A 17727-nucleotide genomic window follows, 5' to 3' on the forward strand; every position below is an offset into this window, starting at 1 on the left:
ATTAGATTTTTCGAATTTTATATGAAATATTGATACATAGCATATAAATACAATAGAAAGAATTCATAATATTTAGGATACAATTTTAAATATTTACAGAGTAGGATATTTAGAATTGACAAGTAAAAAGTCGTTAAGTTCGACCGGGCCGAACTTTTTATACCCTCCACCATAAAATAGTCTTAATTAAAATGGAATAATTAGGGTCCTTTTACAATTTTAGGTGGAACAACTTTTCGACAATGGTTAGACTCCTACTGCCTCCCAATATTGCTTAAATTACACTGTGATGAAAGCCCTTGGTGTGTGTATATTAAAAACCCCGAAGGACAGATGCGCCGTGATTCGAACTTCCGCGTTATGGCGTGATGAAGTTTTTGCAAGAGACCCTGTAAGCCATCATGAATTAGCATTATATCTTTGTTTGTTGTTTTTGTAGAGCACTTAAGCAACAGTGAACAAAGATATAACGCTAATTCCTGATGGCCCACAGGGTCTCTAACAAAAATTTCAAGAGTCAAATTGAGGGTAGTTTCATCAAAACAATGTAGACCCTCAAAAATGGACCCATGTTGACGAATTTTGGTAAAGAAATTTCGTGACCACTGAAAATTCCCAAAAATCGGGAGGTACAGTTATATGGGAGGATATACCAAAACATGGACCTATATTGACGATTATTTTTGAATAGACAAAATTGTAGCTAAAATTCTCAAAATACCGATCATTACAGCTATTTCGGTTAAAAATTGCAGCTAAAATTCTCAAAATACCGAAAATCGGGAGATATCGTTATATGGGGGCTATACCAAAACATGGACCTATCTTGACGATGTTTCGTTGGAGATGTTTTATGACCACTGAGAACTTCAAATGTCAAATTACAGCTATTTCGGTTAAAAACTGTAGCTAAAATTCTCAAAATACCGAAAATTAGGAGGTACCGTTATATGGGGGCTATACCAAAACATGGACCTATGTTGACGATGTTGGGTGGGAATGTTTCATGACCACTGAGAACCTCAAATGGCAAATTACAGCTAGTTCGGTTAAAAATTGTAACTAAAATGCTCAAAATACCGAAAATTCCCAAAAATCGGGAGGTACAGTTATATGGGAGGATATACCAAAACATGGACCTATATTGACGATTATTTTTGAATAGACAAAATTGTAGCTAAAATTCTCAAAATACCGATCATTACAGCTATTTCGGTTAAAAATTGCAGCTAAAATTCTCAAAATACCGAAAATCGGGAGATATCGTTATATGGGGGCTATACCAAAACATGGACCTATCTTGACGATGTTTCGTTGGAGATGTTTTATGACCACTGAGAACTTCAAATGTCAAATTACAGCTATTTCGGTTAAAAACTGTAGCTAAAATTCTCAAAATACCGAAAATTAGGAGGTACCGTTATATGGGGGCTATACCAAAACATGGACCTATGTTGACGATGCTTGGTGGAGATATTTCATGGCCACTGAAAATTGTAGCTAAAATTCTCAAAATACCGAAAATTAGGAGGTACCGTTATATGGGGGCTATACCAAAACATGGACCTATGTTGACGATGTTTGGTGGAGATGTTTCATGACCACTGAGAACCTCAAATGTCAAATTTCAGATAGTTCGGTTAAAAACTGTGGCTAAAATTGTCAAAATACCGAAAATCGGGAGGTACCGTTATATGGGGACTATACCAAAACATGGACCTATGCTCATATCCTTTGGGATATAAGTTTGTTGATCACTAGGAACCCTAAGTGCGAAATTATAGCTAATTTGGTCTGCAAATGTGGCGAAGAACGTCAAAATACCTCAAATCCGGAGGTACCGTTATATGGGAGCTATACCAAAAAGTGGACCGATATAGCCCATCTTCGAACCTGACCTGCCTATGGAAAAAAATACCCTCGGGTGCAAAATTTCAGCACTCTATCTCAATTATTGCGGACGCTAGAGTGATTACAACAGACGGACAGACGGACATGGCTAGATCGTCTTAGAATTTTATCCTGATCAAGAATATATATACTTTATAGGGTCGCAAATAATTAGTTCGATGTGTTACAAACAGAATGACAAACTTAATATACCCTCCATACTATGGTGGAGGGTATAAAAATAGAATATAATCATATAGGTCCACGTTATGGTTTATCGCAGAATTTTACAAACACAAAGAATTGCCGTTATCTCTGCTATAGCAAGATTTTCACTATTTCGATGATCTTAGCTTAATTTTTAAGAATATTGTCTGTCGTTGATATGTTTCCAAATGAAAACATTAAGAAAAATTTAACAGTTTTGGAGATATGGTGCGAAATGTATACAAATTATGGAATATTTAGATATATTATAACATTTGAGGCAATAAATGTACTTCCAGTTCATTATTTCTCCAAATATTTTAGTCTGGCCCAAGGCATATGTATACAAGGTAGCAGTGACAACCTGCAGTATTTTTACTTTTTTTTTTGTAAATTTAGTTTTCAAAATGTAATAGGGTCTACTCATGAAATTTGAAACTTCAAAATTTGCTACCATAAAATTATTCTTTTCACCGTAAACGTGTAATAACAATGAATTATGACAGTTCTGTATGCTTTATATTTACATTTTGATTCAAATTTGTTCTATTTTAGAGGATTTTCAAAATGTATTTATGTCTTCCCAGTAAAAATTTTTGGAACGGACCTATTATTCAATATTTATTTTTGACAATTAATTTTCAATAACAACAATGTTGTTTTTGTAAATTTTTTAGTTGTTGTAATTCATGCATATACCTTATATAAATTTGCCTTGGTCTGGCCCTTATCTACAACTTTGCTTCAGAGGTCAGAAGAAGATTTTCATTGGTTTCAGAGATATAGCCCCGAGTTGGTTTAAAAAGTCAATATTTAACAATGTTTGGATAATCCGAGCTGGATCTGACTCAACAAAACGCAACTAGGTAAAAATAATCCTGGAATCAGACTCTATCTCCACCGGTAAATAACATTGTGCAACATTTTTAAGGTAATCTTGTGCAAACAATTTGAAGTGAGGATTTTGTGAAAGTACAGACCCAAATACAGAAGGGTCTGTACTTTCACAAAATCCTCACTTCAAATTGTTTGCACAAGATTACCTTAAAAATGTTGCACAATGTTATTTACCGGTGGAGATAGAGTCTGATTCCAGGATTATTTTTACTTTTAATATAATGTTACTTTTAATATAATGTTTTGTTCTTCTTAATTATACGATTAGAAGTTTTTGGATTTGATGACAAATACTTTGATGGACTTAGTTCTATATAGTTTTGACAAATAACAATCGATCCTTATTGAACCCCACATAATTATTCGCTAATAACAAGATAATTAATTTTGGAAACGGATCTTATTTTGAGAGACACTCTTCTCTATAGTTACCGCGCCCATAAGCTATTTTAGTTGGTTACCGTAGTATTTACATTTTTGTCAGGAAGCATGAACTTGTCCACGAAAAATAGGATATCGCTGTAAACAAGACTACAAAATATCCAAAGGATCCTCGAACAGCCTTTTAACTGCAGTTATGTTAGACTTGTCTTGAAACTTGATGTATTTTGGATGTAAATTTGCGAGTGGAAGTAGGTAGTCCATACTAGGTTCGATTTAAGACTGAATCGGTTAGTCCCTTCCACCATTTTAGTTAACATTTTTTAACTTTTATGGCAGAGGTACGGATATAACTTAAATTTAATTTGGACAAAACATTACGAGATCCATATCTTAGACCAAATCGGTTGATCCGTTCGAGAGTTATCATGAGTTCCAACCTGCCAGACAAACAGAGATACAGATGGACGGACGGTGGAAAGTACTTCCATCTTGTCTGAAACGAATATCGTCCAAACATATGTGGAGTCTAAAATCATTATTTTGATAAGAACTCTTAGTTTCGTATCCTAGTGTATATAATCTCAGACTTTAAGGATAGTCTGAGGTTACAATTATACTTCGGTGATGATAAAGAAAAAATTAAGTGACGTACAAAAATTCATTTGCCTTCATTATTTTCTCATACTGTCTAAAATAGGATAACAAAATTTTGTGGATGCCAGTAAAACAAATTTCTAAATGGCTTTCATGATGTAGTCCACGAAGGACCGACTCTTCATACATTTTATCCAATAGAAATTTTTCATATACTTCCATTCCCACAATACTCAACTCGTTATTTTTGTTGTTACAGCATGAGTTTTAAGCTTCGAGAGCTATATATAGTTCGAATATGACATAAAGTTGGAGTATATTCATTATGGAATTCGCATTTGATAGTGGAATGATATGACATGAAGAAGTAATTCAGATTTCATTGGAAGTTTCTTCAAGGTTTTGGCCATTCCATAGTGGGAAGCCACGGGAACATCATGGGCTTTTGCTATGGTTGTGGTCCGCAGCTGGGACGGAATGCAGAGTTTCCAAGACTGATTCTCCTGGTCTTCGTCCCCGGAATAATGTTCTGTGCGGTAATATATAAATCTGTCAATAACTTTGACATCAGGATATTTACCCTCATTCTCTAATACGCGCTTCTTCAAGTCAAGGTAATCTTTATCGCCGTCAAAATGTGTGGAATTTAAGTCGATACCGGGTTGCGAAAGTTCTATGCTACCAATTTCATGTTCGGGAATGCGGGAAAGGGCATCGGGGACCACATGGTCACACCCTCTTCTATGACTAATGGAGAACTTGAAGGCCTGCCGTTTGAATACCCAACGAGCGAGCCTGCCGCTCAAGTCGGGTTGGCTCATTAGCCACAGAAGACTGGAGTGATCAGTGATCACCTCGAATTCCTGTAATTCCAAATAGCATCGAAACTTCTTTATTGCTTCAATCGCAGCCAGGCATTCTCTTTCTGTAACTGAATAGTTACGTTAAGAGCTATTCAATTTCTTGCTAATGAAAGCAATTGGTTTCTCGTTGCCATCCTCGTCGTGTTGTACCAAAACTGCTCCAATCCCGAAATCGCAAGCATCGCAGTGAAGATAGAATTTTTTAGAGAAGTCGGGATTGGTCAGTACTGGAGCCGAGGTTAGCAACGATTTCACCCGTTCAAATGCAATTTGGGCTTCGGAAGTCCATTGAAATTTTCTCTTTGTCGAAAGGACTTCAGTTATGGCGAATGTTTCGGTGGAGAAGTTCTGCAAGAACCGCCTATACCAGCCAGCTAACCCAAGAAACCCGCGAACTTGTTTCAAGTTCCTTGGTACTGGCCAGTTTAAAATTGCAGAAATCTTCTCCGGATCCGTGGTTATTCCGCCATTTCCTATAGTAGATCGCTTAGGTTTGGACGGATGATAAACAGCTGACACATTAAAGATTTCGTTCCGTTTTTGAAGGTATATTTCCCACCTCTTATGGAGGGGGAGTCTTGGATATATAATCCGAGATACATGGATGTCTCTTTGACGATATTGGTATCAAAAGAGGACCTTTTCAGTATAGTAATAGAGGCTTGTTTGGCACATTCAGAGGGCTGTTTTTAATAGACAAAGTAGGGGTTGTGTTTGGTAAGTCAGGGTTATAAATCAAATCTCTTTCTGAGTTATCAGTTACAATGGGTCCATGTGATGGCCCATTGATTTTAAGTTTTTTGTTTGATTTTTTGACAGAAAAAAGGCACATTGAGGTTTGTAAACCTTTTTGGCCCCGCAGCCATAACAAAAGATGGCCCTGTCCTCAAGGCAATCGTGCCAGTGGTGCCCAATATTGTCACAATTCCAACACTTTAGTTTCACATCGGACTTGTGAATAGCCTCTACTGAATGTGGGATTTCAGAATCTGAATCTAAGGGTTCATCACCCTCAACAGGGGCAACATATTTACGAGGGGCAGAATTTATAGTAAAAAAACGTGAGGGGAGATTTTTGCGAACATATTCGTCGCTTAAAAAGTTTTCCCTCATTTCAACTAATTTCCTCAAATGAGACAACGAATGGATTGGAACATACAGAAGATCCTGACGGATCTCATGTTTTAGGTTCCGAGCTATTATTTCGATTAGCTCTTGCTCAGACATAGGGCTTGAAAGCCGGTCAGCTATTGAGGACAGAGCGTCGAAAAAGCAATCGTATGGCTCACTAGGCTTCTGTTTTCTACTTCTCATTTCCTCTCTTAAATCAAATGATGATTTAAGTTGCCTATACTGGTTGAGGATGGCTTCACAAAATGTTTCCCAGGTTATTGACCGAACCTGTTTGTGGTATCGCCAAAACCACTCGCGGGCTTTTCCCGTCAGTAAGGTATTCAAATTGCTGCAAATGACTGTGAAGTCATTATTGAGAGTTTCCTTAGTGAGGGGTTTGACTCTATAGAGGAATTCTTCTATTGGTAGACCATTTGGTGAACCGTCAAATTTTAAATTCCAATTATTAATAATTGAAATTACTTTTTCAGCATGAAATCTGTGAGAACTAGAAGAATAGTGAGTGTTAGGAGACGAATTGCCACTAGAAGATTGATTCTTTTGATTTGGAACAGGATTCCCATTCTGGTTGTTGTGATTATTGTGTAAGTTATTTGAATTTCTATTAGAATTCTGTGCATTACTTGGTATTATACTGTTATTAATTGGAGGATTAGAACCTACATTTTGGTTGTTTGAACTGTTAGGCAATGGTGGGAAAAAGTTGCAGTTTGCAAGAAGGCGAGCGACTGTCACTTCAATCAGTTGGTTAATTTGATTATAATCAACATTGTTGGTATTTACTCCTACAGGTAGGTTATTTGAATATTGTAACGGCGATGCATCCAAATGAATTTGATCCGAAATACTATTGTTTCTATCTGGAGTTCGTAGAATATCTACATTTGGAAAAGGGTTGTTGTTCGTGATGGGATTTTGTTCTTGTGTAATAAGTTTTTGCCATGGCTCCACGACCTCTAGTGGATTTGGTAGTATTTTTGTTACCTTGGGGGGATTTAGGGGCTAAACTCAAAGTACGAAGGTCGCTGAGTTCGCAAGGTTTTTAACATGTAGGACATATTGACGAAGGGGATAAAGTGTTCTCAATGCATGTTCTATGAAAATAATGAGAACAACCGTTTACGTAGAGAGAATCTTGTCCTTGTTCCAATACTTCATTGCAAATATGACATGTTGCAAAAGAAGTGGATGCTGAAGTTGTCGGATGAGATTCTTCTGGATTAGATCCTTCCGGTTGAGGAGTCTGTAATGCCTCCGCCATGTCAAGATTGTTTCTTTTTTAGGATATGAAATGAGGTTCGGATATCAAATGAGAATCAAAAGTTTTGGGTTTAAAGAATATGGTATTTTGATATATAAACACTGTTTCGTATATCAGTTTTAATCAAATGTAATCGAAATTGGTTTAATCAAATATATTATCAGATAAGATGTGAAATATAGATTATTGTTCAAATATTTTCTTCTTTATATTTTTGTATATAAAGTTATTTTAGTGAACTATGGATCACTAAACAAACTTTTATAAACCGATTTCAGTAGAAACGGCTCAATTAAAGAAATGTTTATTGAGAGGAAAAACAATTATTAAAATACGAACGTTTCTTGCATATAAATGGGTACTGCTGTAAAAGGAGTTGATAACAGACGACTAAAAAAGATATCAAAAAAGGCTATGAAGTTGGGAATAAATCTTAAATCCATGGAAACTCAGACAAACCAACATAAGGAATGTTCTATTCTTGATCCTTATACTGTTGATATGAGGTCATTAATTCGCACTTGCAAATAAAATGAAATCCTCAAATATCCCAGTTGCAGATACCTAAGTCGACAAATCCCCAAAGAATAAAAGATATATTCAGAACTATATGAGATTGAAAATTTCTTTCATGGCATTCAAAAAGATTTTGAAAAGGTTAATTGGAGGCAAACGGTCGCCAGATCTAAGTAAACCTCAACCTGCGAATTTCCAGTGAGGTCCTAAACGATCTTTTACACATCTCATGAAAAATTGAACTCTAAGAAAACTGAAAAAAAAACAGAGCCAAAAAGACCAGGATATATTCTTTTCGGCCCTACGTTGGGCGCCAAATTATGTAATGAAGACGAATGGAATTCGTGCTGAATGCAATTTTCAATTGGTTTTCGAGCATTCTGGGATTTGGTAGGAGGTAGGACGTCGGGAGCCTTTCGGAAGTCTGGATTCAGCCGGGTGGGGGTTCTTGTCATCCTCTGACCAATCCATGTTCCCATTACACAATTATTATAGACTCCCTTATTTATTTAGGAAAAAATTGTAAAAAATTAACCTGTGGAAATACATTACATATCGATACCAAGTACACCCCTCTATAAAAACCATGATTTTAAAGGTAATATTTTATATTAGTCGATGCTTCTTATTTTTGGTACTCTCAGGTGATGTTGAGAGTACATGCCTCATAACCCTCGCCAACCAATTTTCTACAGGCACTTGAGAATTATAGTAGAAACCCTAACAAGTTTCAACTCCTAATTAATTAACCCATACGAGCAAGAAGAAATTCAAATTATTCAGAATTCCATAGTGAGTTTAAATTTTATTCAAAGCATAATTATAATGAATGTTTAAATTTTTGGAAATATAACTAAAAATCATTGGATATTATATATTACATTATGTTACAGATTTATAACATGTTTAAATACAAGGGGAAAACTACTTATAAACAATGTCTTCAAAATGTACACGATCATATAATATAGGCGTTGAATATAAATAACTTTAGGCCATGTTTATATTATAGCCTTTTGCAGGGTTAACCTTCTTAATGAGGATTTATTTGACGTATACGTAAAGGAATTGACATTTGAAATCCAGGGGGTTTGTTAAATCCGGTTATATATAAACGTACTATTATAAAGTATACTATTAATTATCATACATACATTTGAAGAAATAATCTTACTACATCCCTAATAGGGTATATAATTATTCTTCAATGATTTGTATAAGGTGTTTTTTATGGGGCTATTTAATTCATTTGTTTACAGACCCTCAATGTTATATAATTTTTGTTTAGTTACATGTATGAATAATTTAAACTTTTATATATTGATATTTTACGATTTGTTTTATGAGGGCCCTCAAAGGGTTAATTCATTATTGTTCTAATAATTATATGAGTTTTTTTACTGGAGCAACATTGTCAATGAGATCAAAAAAAAATATTGAAGAGAGATCATAATTATATGAAAAAAACCACATAATGGTTTTAACATAAAAAGGGAAGAAAAATAAATAAAACGTAAGAGACTGATTTTTAACTCAACGAATTTGTTTAATGTGATTGCCTCTGATTCATGATTTCTCTTCAAGTAAAAATATATGTAAAAGTAAACAAAATCAATAGAACAATATATCAATAAAGAGCATTACTTTGTGTTATTGCTTACCCCCTTTCTCCGGTCATGGTGAAGGCCACCAAACACGAACTGGATGCGGGTGTTGATTTCTTGTTGCTGCTTTAAGAGGTGAAAGAGTTATGGATGTTAATTATAGATTTTGTTTTGTCTCTATTCTCAGTGAAATTCCAAATTTACTCTAATAATAGCCCAATGATGATTTCTTTACGTTTTAAATTGCTAAAATAACTAATGCGTAATTCTATCTGTGTTCATAGATACATGAGTGGGAATGATACCTTAGAACGGGTTATATATTTGGATTTTTTTATAATTTGACTTTTTCCATAACCATATTAATTTGAGAATTTGAACAAATGTGTATAGTGTAGTCAAAACTTTGTGTTGAAATATTATTTTAAAGTTTTGTGTAAAACGTTCGAATGAACCATATGCATAGACATTATATGGGTATACTAAATTGAAAGTAATGATATAATATTTCTTCCCATTTAACTTGGTAACGCTTTTTTCTGGTTATGAGAAATTTTACTTTACGTTCTGATTGATATTTTAAAGTGAATTTCCAAATGGTTGTGAGATCATAATATCAAATTATAAAAGGACGCAATATATAGGGTTTTTGGAAGATTCACTTCTACTTTAAGATACCAAATTCTTGACTGTTCCAGTTGTGATGACTCTACGGAATTTCAGTGATGAACAGGGTTTATAGAAAATCACGTCCGGATGCAATGGTGATCGGGTTCGGATATACTATGTCAATTCAATGATGAGCAGATTTGATACAGCAGCGAGGGTTCTCGTGAATTTGTATGGATCACTTGCATAAATAAAGGTTATAGTACGATTCTTTGATTTGCTGTCACACTGTTTGATGTTGCTGCAGGTTGTTTATGTTGCTGGTAAATTATTTTAGGTTTCATGCAAGCAGGCGTAATTTGCAGGTTATCACTCAACACTGACAATAGGTATTTTTAGAGAATCTCGAAACTTAGGCCGAGAGGCCAGCAGGAGAAGACCTATTTAATCTATTTAAAATTTATAATTAATAATCTTAGATTCCAAAAAAAAAAACATGTTTAAAAAAAAAACACCAACCTTTGGGATTGAAATCTCTTTTCTTCAGATTATAATGTTTCGTGAAATTAATATTAGGATGTATATGGATTTATTTTGCTGCTTCTGACAAGAAATTGAACTTTCCACTTTGAAGGTTTATCCAAAAAGGAAGTGCTTTGATAATTTTGTCAAAATGTGACGTAGGCTATAGGAATTTGATGTATGTAATAGAAGACAAAACGTCAAAATTGCTAGAATGGTATCGATTTTGAGATACATATCGATTATATACCATAAAGATTGTCAGATTTTGTACCATAATACTTTACAGTTTAAAATAAAATTTTGATTATTTTCGCTTTATATTTCTGACGGTATTAATTATTTTAGGATTTTAATGCCCGTAATTTCTAGCCCTAGTTAAACGGATAGGTAGCAACCTATTAGTTGTCTTTACCTACGCGTTTGGTAATTTCTACGTGCCATTTACCGAAGTCTAGATTCAGCCGGGTGGGGGGTTCTTGTCCTCCTCTGACCAATCCATGTTCCCATTACACAATTATTATAGACTCCCTTATTTATTTAGGAAAAAAATTGTAAAAAATGAACCTGTGGAAATACATTACATATCGATACCAAGTACACCCCTCTATAAAAACCATGATTTTAAAGGTAATATTTTATAAAGGGTGTTTTTTTAAGTCCGATAGAACTTGAAATTGTAAAAAATAACACAAAAAATTAAATTGTAATCAAAATTTTTTTTTATTCGAAAGATCAATACGTGACATTAACATTTGAAAATGATTTCGGGCATATGGGCACCGCGGCTGTTCTTGACGAAGTGCATTCTGGACGTCCAATTTTTGGCCACTTTTTCGAGCACTGCTGGCCGTATGTCACGAATAACACGAACAATGCTGGCCTCCAAGGCATCAATTGTTGCTGGTTTATCAGCATAAACCAGTGACTTCACGTAGCCCCACAGGAAATAATCGAGAGGTGTCAAATCGCACGACCTTGGAGGCCAATTGACAGGTCCACTTCTCGAAATCAACTTATCGCCAAATTTTGATTTCAATAAGTCGATGGTTGCGTTCGCCGTATGGGACGTAGCGCCATCCTGTTGAAACCACATCTCCTCCGGATCAATGTCATCCATATTTTCAAACAAAAATTATTAATCATGGTGCGGTAACGATCTCCATTGACCGTAACGCGAGCTCCGGCCTCATTTTTGAAGAAATAAGGTCCGATGATGCCACCAGCGTGAAAACCCCACCATACGGTGCATTTTTTTGGATGTAATGGAGTCTGTAGGGTATCTTGTGGATTGGTCTCACTCCATATGCGGCAATTTTGCTTATTAGCAAACCCGTTAAGCCAAAAATGCGCCTCATCGCTGAACACAATTTTGCGATAAAACAATGCGCGAATCGACGACTGATTTTCAAAGTAAATTTGGATAATTTCGTAGCGTTGTTCAAGCGTGAGTCTATTCATGATGATTTGTCAGAGTATACTGAAACAAATAAAAAAAAAAGTTTCATCAAAGTTTAATTTTTTGTGTTACTTTTTACAATTTAAAGTTCTATCTAGCTTAAAAAACACCCTTTATTAGTCGATGCTTCTTATTTTTGGTACTCTCAGGTGATGTTGAGAGTACATGCCTCATAACCCTCGCCAACCAATTTTCTAAGGCACTTGAGAATTATAGTAGAAACCCTAACAAGTTTCAACTCCTAATTAATTAACCCATACGAGCAAGAAGAAATTCAAATTATTCAGAATTCCATAGTGAGTTTAAATTTTATTCAAAGCATAATTATAATGAATGTTTAAATTTTATATTACATTATGTTACAGATTTATAACATGTTTAAATACAAGGGGAAAACTACTTATAAACAATGTCTTCAAAATGTACACGAACATATAATATAGGCGTTGAATATAAATAACTTTAGGCCATGTTTATATTATAGCCTTTTGCAGGGTTAACCTTCTTAATGAGGATTTATTTGACGTATACGCAAAGGAATTGACATTTGAAATCCAGGGGGTTTGTTAAATCCGGTTATATATAAACGTACTATTATAAAGTATACTATTAATTATCATACATACATTTGAAGAAATAATCTTACTACATCCCTAATAGGGTATATAATTATTCTTCAATGATTTGTATAAGGTGTTTTTTATGGGGCTATTTAATTCATTTGTTTACAGACCCCCAATGTTATATAATTTTTGTTTAGTTACATGTATGAATAATTTAAAGTTTTATATATTGATATTTTACGATTTGTTTTATGAGGGCCCTCAAAGGGTTAATTCATTATTGTTCTAATAATTATATGAGTTTTTTTTACTGGAGCAACATTATCAATGAGATCAAAAAAAAAAATATTGAAGAGAGATCATAATTATATGAAAAAACCACATAATGGTTTTAACATAAAAAGGGAAGAAAAATAAATAAAACGTAAGAGACTGATTTTTAACTCAACGAATTTGTTTAATGTGATTGTCTCTGATTCATGATTTCTCTTCAAGTAAAAATATATGTAAAAGTAAACAAAATCAATAGAACAATATATCAATAAAGAGCATTACTTTGTGTTATTGCTTACCCCCTTTCTCCGGTCATGGTGAAGGCCACCAAACACGAACTGGATGCGGGTGTTGATTTCTTGTTGCTGCTTTAAGAGGTGAAAGAGTTATGGATGTAATTACTGATTTTGTTTTGTCTCTATTCTCAGTGAAATTCCAAATTTACTCTAATAATAGCCCATTGATGATTTCTTTACGTTTTAAATTGCTAAAATAACTAATGCGTAATTCTATCTGTGTTCATAGATACATGAGTGGGAATGATACCTTAGAACGGGTTATATATTTGGATTTTTTTATAATTTGACTTTTTCCATAACCATATTAATTTGAGAATTTGAACAAATGTGTAAAGTGTAGTCAAAACTTTGTGTTGAAATATTATTTTAAAGTTTTGTGTAAAACGTTCGAATGAACCATATGCATAGACATTATATGGGTACACTAAATTGAAAGTAATGATATAATATTTTTTCCCATTTAACTTGGTAACGCTTTTTTCTGGTTATGAGAAATTTTACTTTACGTTCTGATTGATATTTTAAAGTGAATTTCCAAATGGTTGTGAGATCATAATATCAAATTATAAAAGGACGCAATATATAGGGTTTTTGGAAGATTCACTTCTACTTTAAGATACCAAATTCTTGACTGTTCCAGTTGTGATGACTCTACGGAATTTCAGTGATGAACAGGGTTTATAGAAAATCACGTCCGGATGCAATGGTGATCGGGTTCGGATATACTATGTCAATTCAATGATGAGCAGATTTGATACAGCAGCGAGGGTTCTCGTGAATTTGTATGGATCACTTGCATAAATAAAGGTTATATTACGATTCTTTGATTTGCTGTCACACTGTTTGATGTTGCTGCAGGTTGTTTATGTTGCTGGTAAATTATTTTAGGTTTCATGCAAGTAGGCGTAATTTGCAGGTTATCACTCAACACTGACAATAGGTATTTTTAGGGAATCTCGAAACTTAGGCCGAGAGGCCAGCAGGAGAAGACCTATTTAATCTATTTAAAATTTATAATTAATAATCTTAGATTCCAAAAAAAAAAAACATGTTTAAAGAAAAACACTAACCTTTGGGATTGAAATCTCTTTGCTTCAGATTATAATGTTTCGTGAAATTAATATTAGGATGTATATGGATTTATTTTGCTGCTTCTGACAAGAAATTTAACTTTCCACTTTGAAGGTTTATCCAAAAAGGAAGTGCTTTGATAATTTTGTCAAAATGTGACGTAGGCTATAGGAATTTGATGTATGTAATAGAAGACAAAACGTCAAAATTGCTAGAATGGTATCGATTTTGAGATACATATCGATTATATACCATAAAGATTGTCAGATTTTGTACCATAATACTTTAGAGTTTAAAATAAAATTTTGATTATTTTCGCTTTATATTTCTGACGGTATTAATTATTTTAGGATTTTAATGCCCGTAATTTCTAGCCCTAGTTAAACGGATAGGTAGCAACCTATTAGTTGTCTTTACCTACGCGTTTGGTAATTTCTACGTGCCATTTACCGAGGCGTGAACATTTTGAAAACATGTGGTAACATTTTTGATTTTCATGATTTCGTAAAAACATTGCCACATATAAGTGTTTTACAATTTTTACCACATTGGCAACGATCAACCAGGCAAAATCCTTGGTGTAAGTAACACGGCCGTTTTCGACCCGTAACGTTACCTATGGATTGAAATTATGAATTTATGCTTACACGGAGGATATCTATGAACTTATAGATAGAAATTACGGGCATAAGGATAATATTTTCTTATTTTACTCCAAAAAAAATAATCGAATAGATGCATGATGCTGAGGTACATCAAGCATATGTGTGTACTGTACAGACTGAGCGCGATTGTTGGTTCCAGCTAGGCTTAAAGGGGAACACGTAAAAATGTTATGTGTCTTGACAAAAGAGAATAGTACAAAAACAAATCAATGTGAGTAGAGGGGTAATGGCGGTTCTAAATTAAAAAGCGCCTTTTTTGCCTATTCGGCCCACTGTGCAGGCTGTGTGTGTGTGTGTGTGAGAGAGAGAGTGTGTGTGTGTGAGAGAGAACAAGAGAGAGAGAGAGAGATCGCTAGATCGAGAGAGTATTTGGAGAGCAGATCTTAAATGTAAACAAAGCTTAAATATATACAAAATATTAGGGTGTCTCAAAAATATTACCTCCAAAAATATTAGGGTTGCCACATTTACCGCTTAAATTAAAAAATATTACGTTGAATCATGAAATATTGGGTCCCCAATGTGAGAGTTAGGATAAAGACCAGCCCTAAGAAGCAATTCTTACCCGAACAGCCCTATTGTGCGAGAGAGTTTTATTCAAACAAATGTATGGCATTAGAGAACATATGAGAAAACTATAATAAGAGAGGGAGAGAGAGAGAGTAAACTAATAGACGGTTATACAGTTACCCATTTACATGTATGTATTTCCAGATAGTTAGGATAAAGACCAGCCAAAAGATGCAATTTTTGTCGATTTGAACCACTGTGCGAGTCAGTTGGAATTAAACAAATGATTGAGTGGAGTATATCTAGAGAACCACATTTAACCTGTATATGTGTGGAAGGAAGCCAGACCTTGTTTTCGGGAGAGAACCACATTTAACCTGTATATGTGTGGAAGGAAGCCAAACCTTGTTTTCGGGAGAGAACCACATTTAACCTGTATATGTGTGGGACGAAGCCAGACCTTGATTTCGGGAGAGAAACACATTTATCCTGTATATGTGTGGGAGGGAGCCATATCTTGATTTCGGGAGAGAACCACATTTTAACTGTACATGTGTGGGAGGAAGCCAGACCGAGAAGTTGAGAGAGAACCACATTTGATCGCTAATGTAAACAAAATCCATTTCAATATATGTCTGTCCGTAAGCATGCCGAATCATGATCATAATCAAAGAGGATTTTTCCGTCCGTCCGCCAGTCTCTCTGTGAGCATGTCATTCATGTTCATAACTTAACATCTGTATGCATAATTAATTTCACAATATTGTAAAATTATTGATGGTGGTTGACAAATTTCGTATAAAAAGCAAAAATTTGAAAATAAGATTCACAGTATAAAAGTTAAAGTACAAGTGAAGACATGGCGAGCGGAGATTTAATTACTTTCTTCAATTCCTTCAACATCAAATCAATAATTCCTTTGAAGGATATGGAGGACAACAAGGATTACATCATCACCGGAGCATTCAAGAGCAAAACAAAATATGGGGAGAGAATTGTATTGAGGATAAATGACTCTATTCTTTACTTGCCAACAAGATTTCTTTCACTAGGAGACGAACATGTGAAACAATTAGCTGGTGGAGGATATGCTATCACAAAATCTACCCTGAAAGATTCCAGCGGAGCAGATGTATATAAATTAGAGTTAAAACAATTGGAAATTCCAACATTTTATTATCCACCGTATTAAACAAAAATAAAGTATTTTTATAAAATTTAAAGTTTCTGTGGCTTCTTATTTAAATTTGGGGGGATAGAGGTTTCAGTATGAAAATAGTACTTTAGTTAGAAAGATGTCCGCGCTTAATAGGGAAGACGAGCGTTTAAAAACCTTCAATGGTTGGCCATTACCATATCCAGATACAAAGACGATGGCTGCAGTTGGATTTTATTATATTGGTATAGGAGATTTGACCAGATGTTATTTTTGTGAATTAGTTATTCATCAGTGGGAAGAAGCTGACTGTCCTGTTGCAGAGCATTTACGAATGTCATACAGCTGCCCGCTAATGAGAAGACTTTATACAAACAATATTCCCATCAATCAAGATATTTTAGATGATATCCTCCCTGAAATTGGTCTAGATGTTTGCGGCACCAGAGAGTTTTAAACAATATTAGTATTATTGTTCACATTCATTGCTTGCACTTCTATGAATAAAATTTGAGAAAAATTAAAACACTCAAATCTTTGTTGTTTTATTTATAATCTTTATTTTATGTTTTGGTTTTTACAATCCATCTTGTATTATATCACGAATATAATACCATTTCTGTTCAATGAAAACAAATATCTTAAATACATTATTAACAGCACATTTATACTTAGAATCTATATGTATTGGACAGTTGGTGAAATAATCTTGACGAGTTCTAAGATTCATATTACTTTCTAAATTAACAATATTAGTTTGAAGATAGTTTTCCAAAAAGCATTTCTTTTCTTTCCCATTTACAAAAACGTATTGATAGTTGTTTAATGGTGAAAGAACATCCTCGATATCATTGTAGCAGATTTCACCATCGGTCCAGTCTAATCCATTAACATATGTTTTGGTGTAGTTGATTGTTCTGAGTGCTTCTCCATCAAGCTCCTTTGCACTATAAGGTGGTCGAAACAAAAAATGATTCGGAATAACAGAAGTTCCACACATAAATGATAGTTCCTTCATGAAAATGGTTTTATCATTTCCATGACAATATTGAAAGTCGGCAAATGCGACATCCGATCTTTGGATTAGGTACGACATCTCGGATAAGTTGTATTAGACTGTAGTGAGTAATTTTGTTGTTGGTGTATTTTATTTATAAAATCTTGCTCATTTGCATCAAAAATTTTAAGCAAAGATGACCACAGTTGTATGTATTGAAACGTTGATCTCGTTTATAATTATATGTTGTAGC

At 34.3% G+C, this 17727-nt stretch overlaps 1 long non-coding RNA gene across 2 annotated transcripts in view; it reads left to right on the top strand.

The window, feature by feature from the left end:
* LOC141401392 (uncharacterized) overlaps positions 1–16544 on the top strand; it is a 45569-nt gene extending 29025 nt beyond the window's left edge. For both annotated transcript variants that reach the window (XR_012412341.1, XR_012412343.1), the window contains one exon: positions 15526–16544. This is a non-coding gene — a long non-coding RNA (uncharacterized lncRNA). The remainder of the gene's footprint in view (positions 1–15525) is intronic.
* The last annotated feature ends 1183 nt before the right edge of the window (positions 16545–17727 follow it).

The sequence above is a fragment of the Musca autumnalis genome, unplaced genomic scaffold, assembly GCF_047663935.1.
Source record: "Musca autumnalis isolate F117 unplaced genomic scaffold, ASM4766393v1 scaffold_4, whole genome shotgun sequence".
Lineage (NCBI taxonomy): Eukaryota > Metazoa > Arthropoda > Insecta > Diptera > Muscidae > Musca > Musca autumnalis.